This window comes from Pleurodeles waltl, chromosome 10 (assembly GCF_031143425.1).
Source record: "Pleurodeles waltl isolate 20211129_DDA chromosome 10, aPleWal1.hap1.20221129, whole genome shotgun sequence".
Taxonomy (NCBI): domain Eukaryota; kingdom Metazoa; phylum Chordata; class Amphibia; order Caudata; family Salamandridae; genus Pleurodeles; species Pleurodeles waltl.
Genome location: NC_090449.1, coordinates 228,914,733 through 228,935,226, shown reverse-complemented (window position 1 = coordinate 228,935,226; position 20,494 = coordinate 228,914,733). Strand labels below are relative to the sequence as shown.

Below are 20,494 nucleotides of genomic sequence, written 5' to 3'. Positions count from 1 at the left end.
CTAGGGAAACCTACCAAACCTGTACATTTCTGAAAACTAGAGACCTAGAGGAATCCAGGATGGGGTGACTTGTGTGGCTCGGACCAGGTTCTGTTACCCAGAATCCTTTGCAAACCTCAAAATTTGGCTAAAAAAACACATGTTCCTCACATTTCTGTGGCAGAAAGTTGTGGAATCTGAGAGGAGCCACGAATTTCCTTCCACCCAGCGTTCCCCCAAGTCTCCCGATAAAAATGATACCTCACTTGTCTGGGTAGGCCCAGCGCCCACGACAGGAAAAGCCCCAAAGCACAACGTGGACACATCCAAATTTTTTAAAGAAAACAGGTGTTTTTTGCAAAGTGCCTACCTGTAGATTTTGGCCTCTAGCTCAGCTGGCACCTAGGGAAACCTACCAAACCTGTGCATTTCTGAAAACTAGAGACCTAGGGGAATCCAAGATGGGGTGACTTGTGTGGCTCGATCCAGGTTCTGTTACTAAGAATCCTTTTCAAACCTCAAAACTTGGCTAAAAAAACACATTTTCCTCACATTTCGGTGATAGAAAGTTCTGGAATCTGAGAGGAGCCACACATTTCCTTCCACCCAGCGCTCCCCCAAGTCTTCCGATGAAAATGGTACCTCACTTGTGTGGGTAGGCCTAGCACCCGCGACAGTATATGCCCCAAAACACAACGTGGGCACATCACAGAAAACAGAGCTATTTTTAGCAAAGTGCCTACCTGTAGATTTTGGCCTCTAGCTCAGCCGGCACCTAGGGAAACCTACCAAACCTGTGCATTTCTGGAAACTAGAGACCTAGGGGAATCCAAGATGGGGTGACTTGTGTGGCTCGGACCAGGTTCTGTTACCCAGAATCCTTTGCAAACCTCAAAACTTGGCTAAAAAAACACATGTTCCTCACATTTCTGTGGCAGAAAGTTCTGGAATCTGAGAGGAGCCACAAATTTCCTTCCATCCAGCGTTCCCCCTAGTCTCCCGATAAAAATGATACCTCACTTGTGTGGGTAGGCCTAGCGCCCGCGACAGGATATGCCCCAAAACACAACATGGACACATCCAATTTTTTGAAAGAAAACAGAGGTGTTTTTTGCAAAGTGCCTACCTGTAGATTTTAGCCTCTAGCTCAGCCGGCACCTAGGGAAACCTACCAAACCTGTGCATTTCTGAAAACTAGAGACCTAGAGGAATCCAAGATGGGGTGACTTGTGGGGCTCTGACCAGGTTCTGTTACCCAGAATCCTTTGCAAACCTCAGATTTTGGCTAAAAAAACAAATTTTCCTCACATTTCGGTGACAGAAAGTTCTGGAATCTGAGAGGAGCCACAAATTTCCTTCACCCAGCGCTCCCCCAAATCTCCCGATGAAAATGGTACCTCACTTGTTTGGGTAGGCCTAGCGCCCGCGACAGGATATGCCCCAAAACACAACGTGGGCACATCACAGAAAACAGAGCTATTTTTAGCAAAGTGCCTACCTGTAGATTTTGGCCTCTAGCTCAGCCGGCACCTAGGGAAACCTACCAAACCTGTGCATTTCTGGAAACTAGAGACCTAGGGGAATCCAAGATGGGGTGACTTGTGTGGCTCGGACCAGGTTCTGTTACCCAGAATCCTTTGCAAACCTCAAAATTTGGCTAAAAAAACACATATTCCTCAAATTTCTGTGGCAGAAAGTTCTAGAATCTGAGAGGAGCCACAAATTTCCTTCCACCCAGCGTTCCCCCAAGTCTCCCGATACAAATGCTACCTCACTTGTGTGGGTAGGCCTAGCGCCCGCGACAGAAAACGCCGCAAAGCGCAACGTGGACACATCCAAATTTCTGAAAGAAAACAGAGGTGTTTTTTGCAAAGTGCCTACCTGTAGATTTTGGCCTCTAGCTCAGCCGGGACCTAGGGAAACCTACCAGACCTGTGCATTTCTGAAAACTAGAGACCTAGAGGAATGCAGGATGGGGTGACTTGTGTGGCTCGGACCAGGTTCTGTTACCCAGAATCCTTTGCAAACCTCAAAATTTGCCTAAAAAGACACATGTTCCTCACATTTCTGTGGCAGAAAGTTCTGGAATCTGAGAGGAGCCACAAATTTCCTTCCACCCAGCGTTCCCCCAAGTCTCCCGATAAAAATGATACCTCACTTGTGTGGGTAGGCCTAGCGCCCGCAACAGGAAACACCCCAAAGCGCAACGTGGACACATCCAAAGTTTTGAAAGAAAACAGAGGTGTTTTTTGCTAAGTGCCTACCTGTAGATTTTGGGCTCTAGCTCAGCCGGCACCTAGGGAAACCTACCAAACCCGTACATTTCTGAAAACTAGAGACCTAGAGGAATCCAGGATGGGGTGACTTGTGTGGCTCGGACCAGGTTCTGTTACCCAGAATCCTTTGCAAACCTCAAAATTTGGCTAAAAAAACACATGTTCCTCACATTTCTGTGGCAGAAAGTTGTGGAATCTGAGAGGAGCCACGAATTTCCTTCCACCCAGCGTTCCCCCAAGTCTCCCGATAAAAATGATACCTCACTTGTCTGGGTAGGCCTAGCGCCCACGACAGGAAACGCCCCAAAGCACAACGTGGACACATCCAAATTTTTTAAAGAAAACAGGTGTTTTTTGCAAAGTGCCTACCTGTAGATTTTGGCCTCTAGCTCAGCTGGCACCTAGGGAAACCTACCAAACCTGTGCATTTCTGAAAACTAGAGACCTAGGGGAATCCAAGATGGGGTGACTTGTGTGGCTCGATCCAGGTTCTGTTACCCAGAATCCTTTTCAAACCTCAAAACTTGGCTAAAAAAACACATGTTCCTCACATTTCTGTGGCAGAAAGTTCTGGAATCTGAGAGGAGCCACAAATTTCCTTCCACCCAGCGTTCCCCCAAGTCTCCCGATAAAAATGATACCTCACTTGTGTGGGTAGGCCTAGCGCCCGCGACAGGAAACGCCCCAAAGCACAACGTGGACACATCCAATTTTTTTAAAGAAAACAGAGGTGTTTTTTGCAAAGTGCCTACCTGTAGATTTTAGCCTCTAGCTCAGGCGGCACCTAGGGAAACCTACCAAACCTGTGCATTTCTGAAAACTAGAGACGTAGGGGAATCCAAGATGGGGTGACTTGTGGGGCTCTGACCAGGTTCTGTTACCCAGAATCCTTTGCAAACCTCAGATTTTGGCTAAAAAAACAAATTTTCCTCACATTTCGGTGACAGAAAGTTCTGGAATCTGAGAGGAGCCACAAATTTCCTTCCACCCAGCGCTCCCCCAAGTCTCCCGATGAAAATGGTACCTCACTTGTGTGGGTAGGCCTAGCGCCCGCGACAGGATATCCCCCAAACAGAACGTGGGCACATCACAGAAATCAGAGCTATTTTTAGCAAAGTGCCTACCTGTAGATTTTGGCCTCTAGCTCAGCCGGCACCTAGGGAAACCTACCAAACCTGTGCATTTCTGGAAACAAGAGACCTAGGGGAATCCAAGATGGGGTGACTTGTGTGGCTCGGACCAGGTTCTGTTACCCAGAATCCTTTGCAAACCTCAAAATTTGGCTAAAAAAACACATGTTCCTCAAATTTCTGTGGCAGAAAGTTCTAGAATCTGAGAGGAGCCACAAATTTCCTTCCACCCAGCGTTCCCCCAAGTCTCCCGATACAAATGATACCTCACTTGTGTGGGTAGGCCTAGCGCCCGCGACAGAAAACGCCCCAAAGCGCAACGTGGACACATCCAAATTTCTGAAAGAAAACAGAGGTGTTTTTTGCAAAGTGCCTACCTGTAGATTTTGGCCTCTAGCTCATCCGGGACCTAGGGAAACCTACCAGACCTGTGCATTTCTGAAAACTAGAGACCTAGAGGAATCCAGGATGGGGTGACTTGTGTGGCTCGGACCAGGTTCTGTTACCCAGAATCCTTTGCAAACTTCCAAATTTGGCTAAAAAGACACATGTTCCTCACATTTCTGTGGCAGAAAGTTCTGGAATCTGAGAGGAGCCACAAATTTCCTTCCACCCAGTGTTCCCCCAAGTCTCCAGATAAAAATTATACCTCACTTGTGTGGGTAGGCCTAGCGCCCGCAACAGGAAACACCCCAAAGCGCAACGTGGACACATCCAAAGTTTTGAAAGAAAACAGAGGTGTTTTTTGCTAAGTGCCTACCTGTAGATTTTGGGCTCTAGCTCAGCCGGCACCTAGGGAAACCTACCAAACCTGTACATTTCTGAAAACTAGAGACCTAGGGTAATCCAAGATGGGGTGACTTGTGTGGCTCGGACCAGGTTCTGTTACCCAGAATCCTTTGCAAACCTCAAAATTTGGCTAAAAAAACACATGTTCCTCACATTTCTGTGGCAGAAAGTTCTGGAATCTGAGAGGAGCCACAAATTTCCTTCCACCCAGCATTCCCCCAAGTCCCCGATAAAAATGATACCTCACTTGTGTGGGTAGGCCTAGCGCCCGCGACAGGAAACACCCCAAAGCGCAACGTGGACACATCCAAATTTTTGAAAGAAAACAGAGGTGTTTTTTGCAAAGTGCCTACCTGTAGATTTTGGCATCTAGCTCAGCCGGCACCTGGGGAAACCTACCAAACATGTGCATTTCTGAAAACTAGAGACCTAGGGGAATCCAAGATGGGGTGACTTGTGTTGCTCTGACCAGGTTCTGTTACCCAGAATCCTTTGCAAACCTCAAAATTTGGCTAAAAAAACACATGTTCCTCACATTTCTGTGGCTGAAAGTTCTGGAATCTGAGAGGAGCCACAAATTTCCTTCCACCCAGCGTTCCCCAAGTCTCCCGATAAAAATGATACCTCACTTGTGTGGGTAGGCCTAGCGCCCGCGACAGGAAACGCCCCAAAGCGCAATGTGGACACATCCAATTTTTTTAAAGAAAACAGAGGTGTTTTTTGCAAAGTGCCTACCTGTAGATTTTGGGCTCTAGCTCAGCCGGCACCTAGGGAAACCTACCAAACCTGTACATTTCTGAAAACTAGAGACCTAGAGGAATCCAGGATGGGGTGACTTGTGTGGCTCGGACCAGGTTCTGTTACCCAGAATCCTTTGCAAACCTCAAAATTTGGCTAAAAAAACACATGTTCCTCACATTTCTGTGGCAGAAAGTTCTGGAATCTGAGAGGAGCCACACATTTCCTTCCACCCAGCGTTCCCCCAAGTCTCCCGATAAAAATGATACCTCACTTGTCTGGGTAGGCCTAGCGCCCGCGACAGGAAACGCCCCAAAGCACAACGTGGACACATCCAAATTTTTTAAAGAAAACAGGTGTTTTTTGCAAAGTGCCTACCCGTAGATTTTGGCCTCTAGCTCAGCTGGCTCCTAGGGAAACCTACCAAACCTGTGCATTTCTGAAAACTAGAGACCTAGGGGAATCCAAGATGGGGTGACTTGTGTGGCTCGATCCAGGTTCTGTTACCCAGAATCCTTTACAAACCTCAAAACTTGGCTAAAAAAACACATGTTCCTCACATTTCTGTGGCAGAAAGTTCTGGAATCTGAGAGGAGCCACAAATTTCCTTCCACCCAGCGTTCCCCCAAGTCTCCCGATAAAAATGATACCTCACTTGTGTGGGTAGGCCTAGCGCCCGCGACAGGAAACGCCCCAAAGCGCAACGTGGACACATCCAATTTTTTGAAAGAAAACAGAGGTGTTTTTTGCAAAGTGCCTACCTGTAGATTTTAGCCTCTAGCTCAGCCGGCACCTAGGGAAACCTACCAAACCTGTGCATTTCTGAAAACTAGAGACCTAGAGGAATCCAAGATGGGGTGACTTGTGGGGCTCTGACCAGGTTCTGTTTCCCAGAATCCTTTGCAAACCTCAGATTTTGGCTAAAAAAACACATTTTCCTCACATTTCGGTGACAGAAAGTTCTGGAATCTGAGAGGAGCCACAAATTTCCTTCCACCCAGCGCTCCCCCAAGTCTCCCGATCAAAATGGTACCTCACTTGTGTGGGTAGGCCTAGCGCCTGCGACAGGATATGCCCCAAAACACAACGTGGGCACATCACAGAAAACAGAGCTATTTTTAGCAAAGTGCCTACCTGTAGATTTTGGCCTCTAGCTCAGCCGGCACCTAGGGAAACCTACCAAACCTGTGCATTTCTGGAAACTAGAGACCTAGGGGAATCCAAGATGGGGTGACTTGTGTGGCTCGGACCAGGTTCTGTTACCCAGAATCCTTTGCAAACTTCCAAATTTGGCTTAAAAGACACATGTTCCTCACATTTCTGTGGCAGAAAGTTCTGGAATCTGAGAGGAGCCACAAATTTCCTTCCACCCAGTGTTCCCCCAAGTCTCCCGATAAAAATGATACCTCACTTGTGTGGGTAGGCCTAGCGCCCGCAACAGGAAACACCCCAAAGCGCAACGTGGACACATCCAAAGTTTTGAAAGAAAACAGAGGTGTTTTTTGCTAAGTGCCTACCTGTAGATTTTGGGCTCTAGCTCAGCCGGCACCTAGGGAAACCTACCAAACCTGTGCATTTCTGAAAACTAGAGACCTAGGGTAATCCAAGATGGGGTGACTTGTGTGGCTCGGACCAGGTTCTGTTACCCAGAATCCTTTGCAAACCTCAAAATTTGGCTAAAAAAACACATGTTCCTCACATTTCTGTGGCAGAAAGTTCTGGAATCTGAGAGGAGCCACAAATTTCCTTCCACCCAGCATTCCCCCAAGTCTCCCGATAAAAATGATACCTCACTTGTGTGGGTAGGCCTAGCGCCCGCGACAGGAAACACCCCAAAGCGCAACGTGGACACATCCAAATTTTTGAAAGAAAACAGAGGTGTTTTTTGCAAAGTGCCTACCTGTAGATTTTGGCCTCTAGCTCAGCCGGCACCTAGGGAAACCTACCAAACATGTGCATTTCTGAAAACTAGAGACCTAGGGGAATCCAAGATGGGGTGACTTGTGTTGCTCGGACCAGGTTCTGTTACCCAGAATCCTTTGCAAACCTCAAAATTTGGCTAAAAAAACACATGTTCCTCACATTTCTGTGGCTGAAAGTTCTGGAATCTGAGAGGAGCCACAAATTTCCTTCCACCCAGCGTTCCCCAAGTCTCCCGATAAAAATGATACCTCACTTGTGTGGGTAGGCCTAGCGCCCGCGACAGGAAACGCCCCAAAGCGCAACGTGGACACATCCAATTTTTTTAAAGAAAACAGAGGTGTTTTTTGCAAAGTGCCTACCTGTAGATTTTAGCCTCTAGCTCAGCCGGCACCTAGGGAAACCTACCAAACCTGTGCATTTCTGAAAACTAGAGACCTAGAGGAATCCAAGATGGGGTGACTTGTGGGGCTCTGACCAGGTTCTGTTACCCAGAATCCTTTGCAAACCTCAGATTTTGGCTAAAAAAACACATTTTCCTCACATTTCGGTGACAGAAAGTTCTGGAATCTGAGAGGAGCCACAAATTTCCTTCCACCCAGCGCTCCCCCAAGTCTCCCGATGAAAATGGTACCTCACTTGTATGGGTAGGATTAGCCCCCGCGACAGGATATGCCCCAAAACACAACGTGGGCACATCACAGAAAACAGAGCTATTTTTAGCAAAGTGCCTACCTGTAGATTTTGGCCTCTAGCTCAGCCGGCACCTAGGGAAACCTACCAAACCTGTGCATTTCTGGAAACGAGAGACCTAGGGGAATCCAAGATGGGGTGACTTGTGTGGCTCGGACCAGGTTCTGTTACCCAGAATCCTTTGCAAACCTCAAAATGTGGCTAAAAAAACACATGTTCCTCACATTTCTGTGGCAGAAAGTTCTGGAATCTGAGAGGAGCCACAAATTTCCTTCCACCCAGCGTTCCCCCAAGTCTCCCGATAAAAATGATACCTCACTTGTGTGGGTAGGCCTAGCGCCCGCGACAGGAAACACCCCAAAGCGCAACGTAGACACATACAATTTTTTGAAAGAAAACAGAGGTGTTTTTTGCAAAGTGCCTACCTGTAGATTTTAGCCTCTAGCTCAGCCGGCACCTAGGGAAACCTACCAAACCTGTGCATTTCTGAAAACTAGAGACCTAGAGGAATCCAAGATGGGGTGACTTGTGGGGCTCTGACCATGTTCTGTTACCCAGAATCCTTTGCAAACCTCAGATTTTGGCTAAAAAAACACATTTTCCTCACATTTCGGTGACAGAAAGTTCTGGAATCTGAGAGGAGCCACAAATTTCCTTCCACCCAGCGCTCCCCCAAGTCTCCCGATGAAAATGGTACCTCACTTGTGTGGGTAGGCCTAGCGCCCGCGACAGGATATGCCCCAAAACACAACGTGGGCACATCACAGAAAACAGAGCTATTTTTAGCAAAGTGCCTACCTGTAGATTTTGGCCTCTAGCTCAGCCGGCACCTAGGGAAACCTACCAAACCTGTGCATTTCTGGAAACTAGAGACCTAGGGGAATCCAAGATGGGGTGACTTGTGTGGCTCGGACCAGGTTCTGTTACCCAGAATCCTTTGCAAACCTCAAAATTTGGCTAAAAAAACACATGTTCCTCAAATTTCTGTGGCAGAAAGTTCTAGAATCTGAGAGGAGCCACAAATTTCCTTCCACCCAGCGTTCCCCCAAGTCTCCCGATACAAATGATACCACACTTGTGTGGGTAGGCCTAGCGCCCGCAACAGAAAACGCCCCAAAGCGCAACGTGGACACATCCAAATTTGTGAAAGAAAACAGAGGTGTTTATTGCATAGTGCCTACCTGTAGATTTTGGCCTCTAGCTCAGCCGGGACCTAGGGAAACCTACCAGACCTGTGCATTTCTGTAAACTAGAGACCTAGAGGAATCCAGGATGGGGTGACTTGTGTGGCTCGGACCAGGTTCTGTTACCCAGAATCCTTTGCAAACCTCAAAATTTGGCTAAAAATACACATGTTCCTCACATTTCTGTGGCAGAAAGTTCTGGAATCTGAGAGGAGCCACAAATTTCCTTCCACCCAGCGTTCCCCCAAGTCTCCCGATAAAAATTATACCTCACTTGTGTGGGTAGGCCTAACGCCCGCAACAGGAAACACCCCAAAGCGCAACGTGGACACATCCAAAGTTTTGAAAGAAAACAGAGGTGTTTTTTGCTAAGTGCCTACCTGTAGCTTTTGGGCTCTAGCTCAGCCGGCACCTATGGAAACCTACCAAACCTGTACATTTCTGAAAACTAGAGACCTAGGGGAATCCAAGATGGGGTGACTTGTGTGGCTCGGACCAGGTTCTGTTACCCAGAATCCTTTGCAAACCTCAAAATTTGGCTAAAAAAACACATGTTCCTCACATTTCTGTGGCTGAAAGTCCTGGAATCTGAGAGGAGCCACAAATTTCCTTCCACCCAGCGTTCCCCCAAGTCTCCTGATAAAAATGATACCTCACTTGTGTGGGTAGGCCTAGCGGCCGCGACAGGAGGCGCCCCGAAACGCAACGTGGACACATCCTATTTTGTGAAAGAAAACAGAGGTGTTTTTTGCAAAGTGCCTATCTGTAGATTTTGCCCTCTAGCTCAGCCGGCACCTAGGGAAACCTACCAAACCTGTGCATTTCTGAAAACTAGAGACCTAGGGGAATCCAAGATGGGGTGACTTGTGTGGCTCGGACCAGGTTCTGTTACCCAGAATCCTTTGCAAACCTCAAAATTTGGCTAAAAAAACACATGTTCCTCACATTTCTGTGGCAGAAAGTTCTGGAATCTGAGAGGAGCCACACATTTCCTTCCACCCAGCGTTCCCCCAAGTCTCCCGATAAAAATGATACCTCACTTGTGTGGGTAGGCCTAGCGCCCGCGACAGGAAACGCCCAAAAGTGCAACGTGGACACATCCAATTTTGTGAAAGAAAACAGAGGTGTTTTTTGCAAAGTGCCTACCTGTAGATTTTGCCCTCTAGCTCAGCCGGCACCTAGGGAAACCTACCAAACCTGTGCATTTCTGAAAACTAGAGACCTAGGGTAATCCAAGATGGGGTGACTTGTGTGGCTCGATCCAGGTTCTGCTACCCAGAATCCTTTGCAAACCTCAAAATTTGGCTAAAAAAACACATGTTCCTCACATTTCTGTGGCAGAAAGTTCTGGAATCTGAGAGGAGCCACAAATTTCCTTCCACCCAGCGTTCCCCCAAGTCTCCCGATAAAAATGATACCTCACTTGTGTGGGTAGGCCTAGCGCCCGCGACAGGAAACGCCCCAAAGTGCAACGTGAACACATCCAATTTTGTGAAAGAAAACAGAGGTGTTTTTTGCAAAGTGCCTACCTGTAGATTTTAGCCTCTAGCTCAGCCGGCACCTAGGGAAACCTACCAAACCTGTGCATTTCTGAAAACTAGAGACCTAGAGGTATCCAAGATGGGGTGACTTGTGTGGCTCGGACCAGGTTCTGTTACCCAGAATCCTTTTCAAACCTCAAAAGGTGGCTAAAAAACACATGTTCCTCACATTTCTGTGGCAGAAAGTTCTGGAATCTGAGAGGAGCCACAAATTTCCTTCTACCCAGCGTTCCCCCAAGTATCCCGATAAAAATGATACCTCACTTGTGTGGGTAGGCCTAGCGGCCGCGACAGGACACACCCCAAAACGCAACGTGGACACATCCCATTTTTTGAAAGAAAACAGAGGTGTTTTTTGCAAAGTGCCTACCTGTAGATTTTGGCCTCTAGCTCAGCCGGCACCTAGGGAAACCTACCAAACCTGTGCATTTCTAAAAACTAGAGACCTAGGGGAATCCAAGATGGGGTGACTTGTGTGGCTCGGACCAGATTCTGTTACCCAGAATCCTTTGCAAACCTCAAAATTTGGCTAAAAAAACACATGTCCCTCAAATTTCTATGGCAGATAGTTCTGGAATCTGAGAGGAGCCACAAATTTCCTTCCACCCAGCGTTCCCCCAAGTCTCCCGATAAAAATGATACCTCACTTGTGTGGGTAGACCTAGCGCCCACGACAGGAGACGCCCCAAAGCGCAACGTGGACACATCCAAATTTTTGAAAGAAAACAGAGGTGTTTTTTGCAAAGTGCCTACCTGTAGATTTTGGCCTCTAGCTCAGCCGGCACCTACGGAAACCTACAAAACTTGTACATTTCTGAAAACTAGAGACCTAGGGGAATCCAAGATGGGGTGACTTGTGTGGCTCGGACCAGGTTCTGTTACCCAGAATCCTTTCAAACCTCAAAATTTGGCTAAAAAAACACATGTTGCTCACATTTCTGTGGCAGAAAGTTCTGGAATCTGAGAGGAGCCACAAATGTCCTTCCACCCAGCGTTCCCCCAAGTCTCCCGATAAAAATGATACCTCACTTGTGTTTGTAGGCCTAGCGGCCGCGACAGGAGACGCCCCAAAACGCAACGTGGACACATCCAATTTTTTGAAAGAAAACAGAGGTGTTTTTTGCAAAGTGCCTACCTGTAGATTTTAGCCTCTAGCTCAGCCGGCACCTAGGGAAACCTACCAAACCTGTGCATTTCTGAAAACTAGAGACCTAGAGGAATCCAAGATGGGGTGACTTGTGGGGCTCTGACCAGGTTCTGTTACCCAGAATCCTTTGCAAACCTCAGATTTTGGCTAAAAAAACACATTTTCCTCACATTTCGGTGACAGAAAGTTCTGGAATCTGAGAGGAGCCACAAATTTCCTTCCACCCAGCGCTCCCCCAAGTCTCCCGATGAAAATGGTACCTCACTTGTGTGGGTAGGCTTAGCGCCCGCGACAGGATATGCCCCAAAACACAACGTGGGCACATCACAGAAAACAGAGCTATTTTTAGCAAAGTGCCTACCTGTAGATTTTGGCCTCTAGCTCAGCCGGCACCTAGGGAAACCTACCAAACCTGTGCATTTCTGGAAACTAGAGACCTAGGGGAATCCAAGATGGGGTGACTTGTGTGGCTCGGACCAGGTTCTGTTACCCAGAATCCTTTGCAAACCTCAAAATTTGGCTAAAAAAACACATGTTCCTCAAATTTCTGTGGCAGAAAGTTCTAGAATCTGAGAGGAGCCACAAATGTCCTTCCACCCAGCGTTCCCCCAAGTCTCCCGATACAAATGATACCTCACTTGTGTGGGTAGGCCTAGCGCCCGCGACAGAAAACGCCCCAAAGCGCAACGTGGACACATCCAAATTTCTGAAAGAAAACAGAGGTGTTTTTTGCAAAGTGCCTACCTGTAGATTTTGGCCTCTAGCTCAGCCGGGACCTAGGGAAACCTACCAGACCTGTGCATTTCTGAAAACTAGAGACCTAGAGGAATCCAGGATGGGGTGACTTGTGTGGCTCGGACCAGGTTCTGTTACCCAGAATCCTTTGCAAACCTCAAAATTTGGCTAAAAAGACACATGTTCCTCACATTTCTGTGGCAGAAAGTTCTGGAATCTGAGAGGAGCCACAAATTTCCTTCCACCCAGTGTTCCCCCAAGTCTCCCGATAAAAATGATACCTCACTTGTGTGGGTAGGCCTAGCGCCCGCAACAGGAAACACCCCAAAGCGCAACGTGGACACATCCAAAGTTTTGAAAGAAAACAGAGGTGTTTTTTGCTAAGTGCCTACCTGTAGATTTTGGGCTCTAGCTCAGCCGGCACCTAGGGAAACCTACCAAACCTGTACATTTCTGAAAACTAGAGACCTAGGGTAATCCAAGATGGGGTGACTTGTGTGGCTCGGACCAGGTTCTGTTACCCAGAATCCTTTGCAAACCTCAAAATTTGGCTAAAAAAACACATGTTCCTCACATTTCTGTGGCAGAAAGTTCTGGAATCTGAGAGGAGCCACAAATTTCCTTCCACCCAGCATTCCCCCAAGTCTCCCGATAAAAATGATACCTCACTTGTGTGGGTAGGCCTAGCGCCCGCGACAGGAAACACCCCAAAGCGCAACGTGGACACATCCAAATTTTTGAAAGAAAACAGAGGTGTTTTTTGCAAAGTGCCTACCTGTAGATTTTGGCCTCTAGCTCAGCCGGCACCTAGGGAAACCTACCAAACATGTGCATTTCTGAAAACTAGAGACCTAGGGGAATCCAAGATGGGGTGACTTGTGTTGCTCGGACCAGGTTCTGTTACCCAGAATCCTTTGCAAACCTCAAAATTTCGCTAAAAAAACACATGTTCCTCACATTTCTGTGGCTGAAAGTTCTGGAATCTGTGAGGAGCCACAAATTTCCTTCCACCCAGCGTTCCCCAAGTCTCCAGATAAAAATGATACCTCACTTGTGTGGGTAGGCCTAGCGCCCGCGACAGGAAACGCCCCAAAGCGCAACGTGGACACATCCAATTTTTTGAAAGAAAACAGAGGTGTTTTTTGCAAAGTGCCTACCTGTAGATTTTAGCCTCTAGCTCAGCCGGCACCTAGGGAAACCTACCAAACCTGTGCATTTCTGAAAACTAGAGACCTAGAGGAATCCAAGATGGGGTGACTTGTGGGGCTCTGACCAGGTTCTGTTACCCAGAATCCTTTGGAAACCTCAGATTTTGGCTAAAAAAACACATTTTCCTCACATTTCGGTGACAGAAAGTTCTGGAATCTGAGAGGAGCCACAAATTTCCTTCCACCCAGCGCTCCCCCAAGTCTCCCGATGAAAATGGTACCTCACTTGTGTGGGTAGGCCTAGCGCCCGCGACAGGATATGCCCCAAAACACAACGTGGGCACATCACAGAAAACAGACCTATTTTTAGCAAAGTGCCTACCTGTAGATTTTGGCCTCTAGCTCAGCCGGCACCTAGGGAAACCTACCAAACCTGTGCATTTCTGGAAACTAGAGACCTAGGGGAATCCAAGATGGGGTGACTTGTGTGGCTCGGACCAGGTTCTGTTACCCAGAATCCTTTGCAAACCTCAAAATTTGGCTAAAAAAACACATGTTCCTCAAATTTCTGTGGCAGAAAGTTCTAGAATCTGAGAGGAGCCACAAATTTCCTTCCACCCAGCGTTCCCCCAAGTCTCCCGATACAAATGATACCTCACTTGTGTGGGTAGGCCTAGCGCCCGCGACAGAAAACGCCCCAAAGCGCAACGTGGACACATCCAAATTTCTGAAAGAAAACAGAGGTGTTTTTTGCAAAGTGCCTACCTGTAGATTTTGGCCTCTAGCTCAGCCGGGACCTAGGGAAACCTACCAGACCTGTGCATTTCTGAAAACTAGAGACCTAGAGGAATCCAGGATGGGGTGACTTGTGTGGCTCGGACCAGGTTCTGTTACCCAGAATCCTTTGCAAACCTCAAAATTTGGCTAAAAAGACACATGTTCCTCACATTTCTGTGGCAGAAAGTTCTAGAATCTGAGAGGAGCCACAAATTTCCTTCCACCCAGTGTTCCCCCAAGTCTCCCGATAAAAATGATACCTCACTTGTGTGGGTAGGCCTAGCGCCCGCAACAGGAAACACCCCAAAGCGCAACGTGGACACATCCAAAGTTTTGAAAGAAAACAGAGGTGTTTTTTGCTAAGTGCCTACCTGTAGCTTTTGGGCTCTAGCTCAGCCGGCACCTAGGGAAACCTACCAAACCTGTACATTTCTGAAAACTAGAGACCTAGGGTAATCCAAGATGGGGTGACTTGTGTGGCTCGGACCAGGTTCTGTTACCCAGAATCCTTTGCAAACCTCAAAATTTGGCTAAAAAAACACATGTTCCTCACATTTCTGTGGCAGAAAGTTCTGGAATCTGAGAGGAGCCACAAATTTCCTTCCACCCAGCATTCCCCCAAGTCTCCCGATAAAAATGATACCTCACTTGTGTGGGTAGGCCTATCGCCCGCGACAGGAAACACCCCAAAGCGCAACGTGGACACATCCAAATTTTTGAAAGAAAACAGAGGTGTTTTTTGCAAAGTGCCTACCTGTAGATTTTGGCCTCTAGCTCAGCCGGCACCTAGGGAAACCTACCAAACATGTGCATTTCTGAAAACTAGAGACCTAGGGGAATCCAAGATGGGGTGACTTGTGTTGCTCGGACCAGGTTCTGTTACCCAGAATCCTTTGCAAACCTCAAAATTTGGCTAAAAAAAACACATGTTCCTCACATTTCTGTGGCTGAAAGTTCTGGAATCTGTGAGGAGCCACAAATTTCCTTCCACCCAGCGTTCCCCAAGTCTCCCGATAAAAATGATACCTCACTTGTGTGGGTAGGCCTAGCGCCCGCGACAGGAAACGCCCCAAAGCGCAACGTGGACACATCCAATTTTTTGAAAGAAAACAGAGGTGTTTTTTGCAAAGTGCCTACCTGTAGATTTTAGCCTCTAGCTCAGCCGGCACCTAGGGAAACCTACCAAACCTGTGCATTTCTGAAAACTAGAGACCTAGAGGAATACAAGATGGGGTGACTTGTGGGGCTCTGACCAGGTTCTGTTACCCAGAATCCTTTGCAAACCTCAGATTTTGGCTAAAAAAAACACATTTTCCTCACATTTCGGTGACAGAAAGTTCTGGAATCTGAGAGGAGCCACAAATTTCCTTCCACCCAGCGCTCCCCCAAGTCTCCCGATGAAAATGGTACCTCACTTGTGTGGGTAGGATTAGCTCCCGCGACAGGATATGCCCCAAAACACAACGTGGGCACATCACAGAAAACAGAGCTATTTTTTAGCAAAGTGCCTACCTGTAGATTTTGGCCTCTAGCTCAGCCGGCACCTAGGGAAACCTACCAAACCTGTGCATTTCTGGAAACTAGAGACCTAGGGGAATCCAAGATGGGGTGACTTGTGTGGCTCGGACCAGGTTCTGTTACCCAGAATCCTTTGCAAACCTGAAAATGTGGCTAAAAAAACACATGTCCCTCACATTTCTGTGGCAGAAAGTTCTGGAATCTGAGAGGAGCCACAAATTTCCTTCCACCCAGCGTTCCCCCAAGTCTCCCGATAAAAATTATACCTCACTTGTGTGGGTAGGCCTAGCGCCCGCGACAGGAAACACCCCAAAGCGCAACGTGGACACATCCAATTTTTTGAAAGAAAACAGAGGTGTTTTTTGCAAAGTGCCTACCTGTAGATTTTAGCCTCTAGCTCAGCCGGCACCTAGGGAAACCTACAAAACCTGTGCATTTCTGAAAACTAGAGACCTAGAGGAATCCAAGATGGGGTGACTTGTGGGGCTCTGACCAGGTTCTGTTACCCAGAATCCTTTGCAAACCTCAGATTTTGGCTAAAAAAACACATTTTCCTCACATTTCGGTGACAGAAAGTTCTGGAATCTGAGAGGAGCCACAAATTTCTTTCCACCCAGCGCTCCCCCAAGTCTCCCGATGAAAATGGTACCTCACTTGTGTGGGTAGGCCTAGCGCCCGCGACAGGATATGCCCCAAAACACAACGTGGGCACATCACAGAAAACAGAGCTATTTTTAGCAAAGTGCCTTCCTGTAGATTTTGGCCTCTAGCTCAGCCGGCACCTAGGGAAACCTACCAAACCTGTGCATTTCTGGAAACTAGAGACCTAGGGGAATCCAAGATGGGGTGACTTGTGTGGCTCGGACCAGGTTCTGTTACCCAGAATCCTTTGCAAACCTCAAAATTTGGCTAAAAAAACACATGTTCCTCAAATTTCTGTGACAGAAAGTTCTAGAATCTGAGAGGAGCCACAAATTTCCTTCCACCCAGCGTTCCCCCAAGTCTCCCGATACAAATGATACCACACTTGTGTGGGTAGGCCTAGCGCCCGCGACAGAAAACGCCCCAAAGCGCAACGTGGACACATCCAAATTTGTGAAAGAAAACAGAGGTGTTTTTTGCATAGTGCCTACCTGTAGATTTTTGCCTCTATCTCAGCCGGGACCTAGGGAAACCTACCAGACCTGTGCATTTCTGAAAACTAGAGACCTAGAGGAATCCAGGATGGGGTGACTTGTGTGGCTCGGAGCAGGTTCTGTTACCCAGAATCCTTTGCAAACCTCAAAATTTGGCTAAAAAGACACATGTTCCTCTCATTTCTGTGGCAGAAAGTTCTGGAATCTGAGAGGAGCCACAAATTTCCTTCCACCCAGCATTCCCCCAAATCTCCCGATAAAAATGATACCTCACTTGTGTGGGTAGGCCTAGCGCCCGCAACAGGAAACACCCCAAAGCGCAACGTGGACACATCCAAAGTTTTGAAAGAAAACAGAGGTGTTTTTTGCGAAGTGCCTACCTGTAGATTTTGGCCTCTAGCTCAGCCGGCACCTAGGGAAACCTACCAAACCTGTGCATTTCTGGAAACTAGAGACCTAGGGGAATCCAAGATGGGGTGACTTGTGTGGCTCGGACCAGGTTCTGTTACCCAGAATCCTTTGCAAACCTCAAAATGTGGCTAAAAAAACACATGTTCCTCACATTTCTGTGGCAGAAAGTTCTGGAATCTGAGAGGAGCCACAAATTTCCACCCACCCAGCGTTCCCCCAAGTCTCCCGATAAAAATGATACCTCACTTGTGTGGGTAGGCCTAGCGCCCGCGACAGGAAACACCCCAAAGCGCAACGTGGACACATCCAATTTTTTGAAAGAAAACAGAGGTGTTTTTTGCAAAGTGCCTACCTGTAGATTTTAGTCTCTAGCTCAGCCGGCACCTAGGGAAACCTACCAAACCTGTGCATTTCTGAAAACTAGAGACCTAGAGGAATCCAAGATGGGGTGACTTGTGGGGCTCTGACCAGGTTCTGTTACCCAGAATCCTTTGCAAACCTCAGATTTTGGCTAAAAAAACACATTTTCCTCACATTTCGGTGACAGAAAGTTCTGGAATCTGAGAGGAGCCACAAATTTCCTTCCACCCAGCGCTCCCCCAAGTCTCCCGATGAAAATGGTACCTCACTTGTGTGGGTAGGCCTAGCGCCCGCGACAGGATATGCCCAAAACACAACGTGGGCACATCACAGAAAACAGAGCTATTTTTAGCAAAGTGCCTACCTGTAGATTTTGGCCTCTAGCTCAGCCGGCACCTAGGGAAACCTACCAAACCTGTGCATTTCTGGAAACTAGAGACCTAGGGGAATCCAAGATGGGGTGACTTGTGTGGCTCGGACCAGGTTCTGTTACCCAGAATCCTTTGCAAACCTCAAAATTTGGCTAAAAAAACACATGTTCCTCAAATTTCTGTGGCAGAAAGTTCTAGAATCTGAGAGGAGCCACAAATTTCCTTCCACCCAGCGTTCCCCCAAGACTCCCGATACAAATGATACCACACTTGTGTGGGTAGGCCTAGCGCCCGCGACAGAAAACGCCCCAAAGCGCAACGTGGACACATCCAAATTTGTGAAAGAAAACAGAGGTGTTTTTTGCATAGTGCCTACCTGTAGATTTTGGCCTCTAGCTCAGCCGGGACCTAGGGAAACCTACCAGACCTGTGCATTTCTGAAAACTAGAGACCTAGAGGAATCCAGGATGGGGTGACTTGTGTGGCTCGGACCAGGTTCTGTTACCCAGAATCCTTTGCAAACCTCAAAATTTGGCTAAAAAGACACATGTTCCTCACATTTCTGTGGCAGAAAGTTCTGGAATCTGAGAGGAGCCACAAATTTCCTTCCACCCAGCGTTCCCCCAAGTCTCCTGATAAAAATGATACCTCACTTGTGTGGGTAGGCCTAGCGCCCGCAACAGGAAACACCCCAAAGCGCAACGTGGACACATCCAAAGTTTTGAAAGAAAACAGAGGTGTTTTTTGCTAAGTGCCTACCTGTAGCTTTTGGGCTCTAGCTCAGCCGGCACCTAGGGAAACCTACCAAACCTGTACATTTCTGAACACTAGAGACCTAGGGGAATCCAAGATGGGGTGACTTGTGTGGCTCGGACCAGGTTCTGTTACCCAGAATCCTTTGCAAACCTCAAAATTTGGCTAAAAAAACACATGTTCCTCACATTTCTGTGGCTGAAAGTTCTGGAATCTGAGAGGAGCCACAAATTTCCTTCCACCCAGCGTTCCCCCAAGTCTCCTGATAAAAATGATACCTCACTTGTGTGGGTAGGCCTAGCGGCCGCAACAGTAGGCACCCCAAAACGCAACGTGGACACATCCTATTTTGTGAAAGAAAACAGAGGTGTTTTTTGCAAAGTGCCTACCTGTAGATTTTGCCCTCTAGCTCAGCCGGCACCTAGGGAAACCTACCAAACCTGTGCATTTCTGAAAACTAGAGACCTAGGGGAATCCAAGATGGGGTGACTTGTGTGGCTCGGCCCGGTTCTGTTACCCAGAATTCTTTGCAAACCTCAAAATTTGGCTAAAAAAACACATGTTCCTCACATTTATGTTGCAGAAAGTTGTGGAATCTGAGAGGAGCCACGAATTTCCTTCCACCCAGCGTTCCCCCAAGTCTCCCGATAAAAATGATACCTCACTTGTGTGGGTAGGCCTAGCGCCCGCAACAGGAAACGCCCCAAAGCACAACGTGAACACATCCAAATTTTTGAAAGAAAACAGAGGTGTTTTTTGCAAAGTGCCTACCTGTAGATTTTGGCCTCTAGCTCAGCTGAAACCTAGGGAAACCTACCAAACCTGTGCATTTCTGAAAACTAGAGACCTAGGGGAATCCAAGATGGAGTGACTTGTGTGGCTCGATCCAGGTTCTGTTACCCAGAATCCTTTGCAAACCTCAAAATTTGGCTAAAAAAACACATGTTCCTCACATTTCTGTGGCAGAAAGTTCTGGAATCTGAGAGGAGCCACAAATTTCCTTCCACCCAGCGTTCCCCCAAGTCTCCCGATAAAAATGATACCTCACTTGTGTGGGTGGGCCTAGCGCCCGCGACAGGAAACGCCCAAAAGTGCAACGTGGACACATCCAATTTTGTGAAAGAAAACAGAGGTGTTTTTTGCAAAGTGCCTACCTGTAGATTTTAGCCTCTAGCTCAGCCGGCACCTAGGGAAACCTACCAAACCTGTGCATTTCTGAAAACTAGAGACCTAGAGGAATCCAAGATGGGGTGACTTGTGTGGCTCGGACCAGGTTCTGTTACCCAGAATCCTTTTCAAACCTCAAAATGTGGCTAAAAAAAACACATGTTCCTCACATTTCTGTGGCAGAAAGTTCTGGAATCTGAGAGGAGCCACAAATTTCCTTCTACCCAGCGTTCCCCCAAGTATCCCGATAAAAATTATACCTCACTTGTGTGGGTAGGCCTAGCGGCCGCGACAGGACACACCCCAAAACGCAACGTGGACACATCCCATTTTCTGAAAGAAAACAGAGGTGTTTTTTGCAAAGTGCCTACCTGTAGATTTTGTCCTCTAGCTCAGCCGGCACCTAGGGAAACCTACCAAACCTGTGCATTTCTGAAAACTAGAGACCTAGGGTAATCCAAGATGGGGTGACTTGTGTGGCTCGATCCAGGTTCTGCTACCCAGAATCCTTTGCAAACCTCAAAATTTGGCTAAAAAAACACATGTTCCTCACATTTCTGTGGCAGAAAGTTCTGGAATCTGAGAGGAGCCACAAATTTCCTTCCACCCAGCGTTCCCCCAAGTCTCCCGATAAAAATGATACCTCACTTGTGTGGGTAGGCCTAGCGCCCGCGACAGGAAACGCCCCAAAGTGCAACGTGGACACATCCAATTTTGTGAA

The 20,494-nt window shown here is 47.6% G+C and overlaps 1 protein-coding gene across 1 annotated transcript in view; it reads left to right on the top strand.

Moving 5' to 3' along the window:
* SYT17 (synaptotagmin 17) overlaps positions 1-20,494 on the top strand; it is an 816,561-nt gene that overhangs the window by 134,492 nt on the left and 661,575 nt on the right. The gene's annotated exons all lie outside the window — the stretch shown is intronic.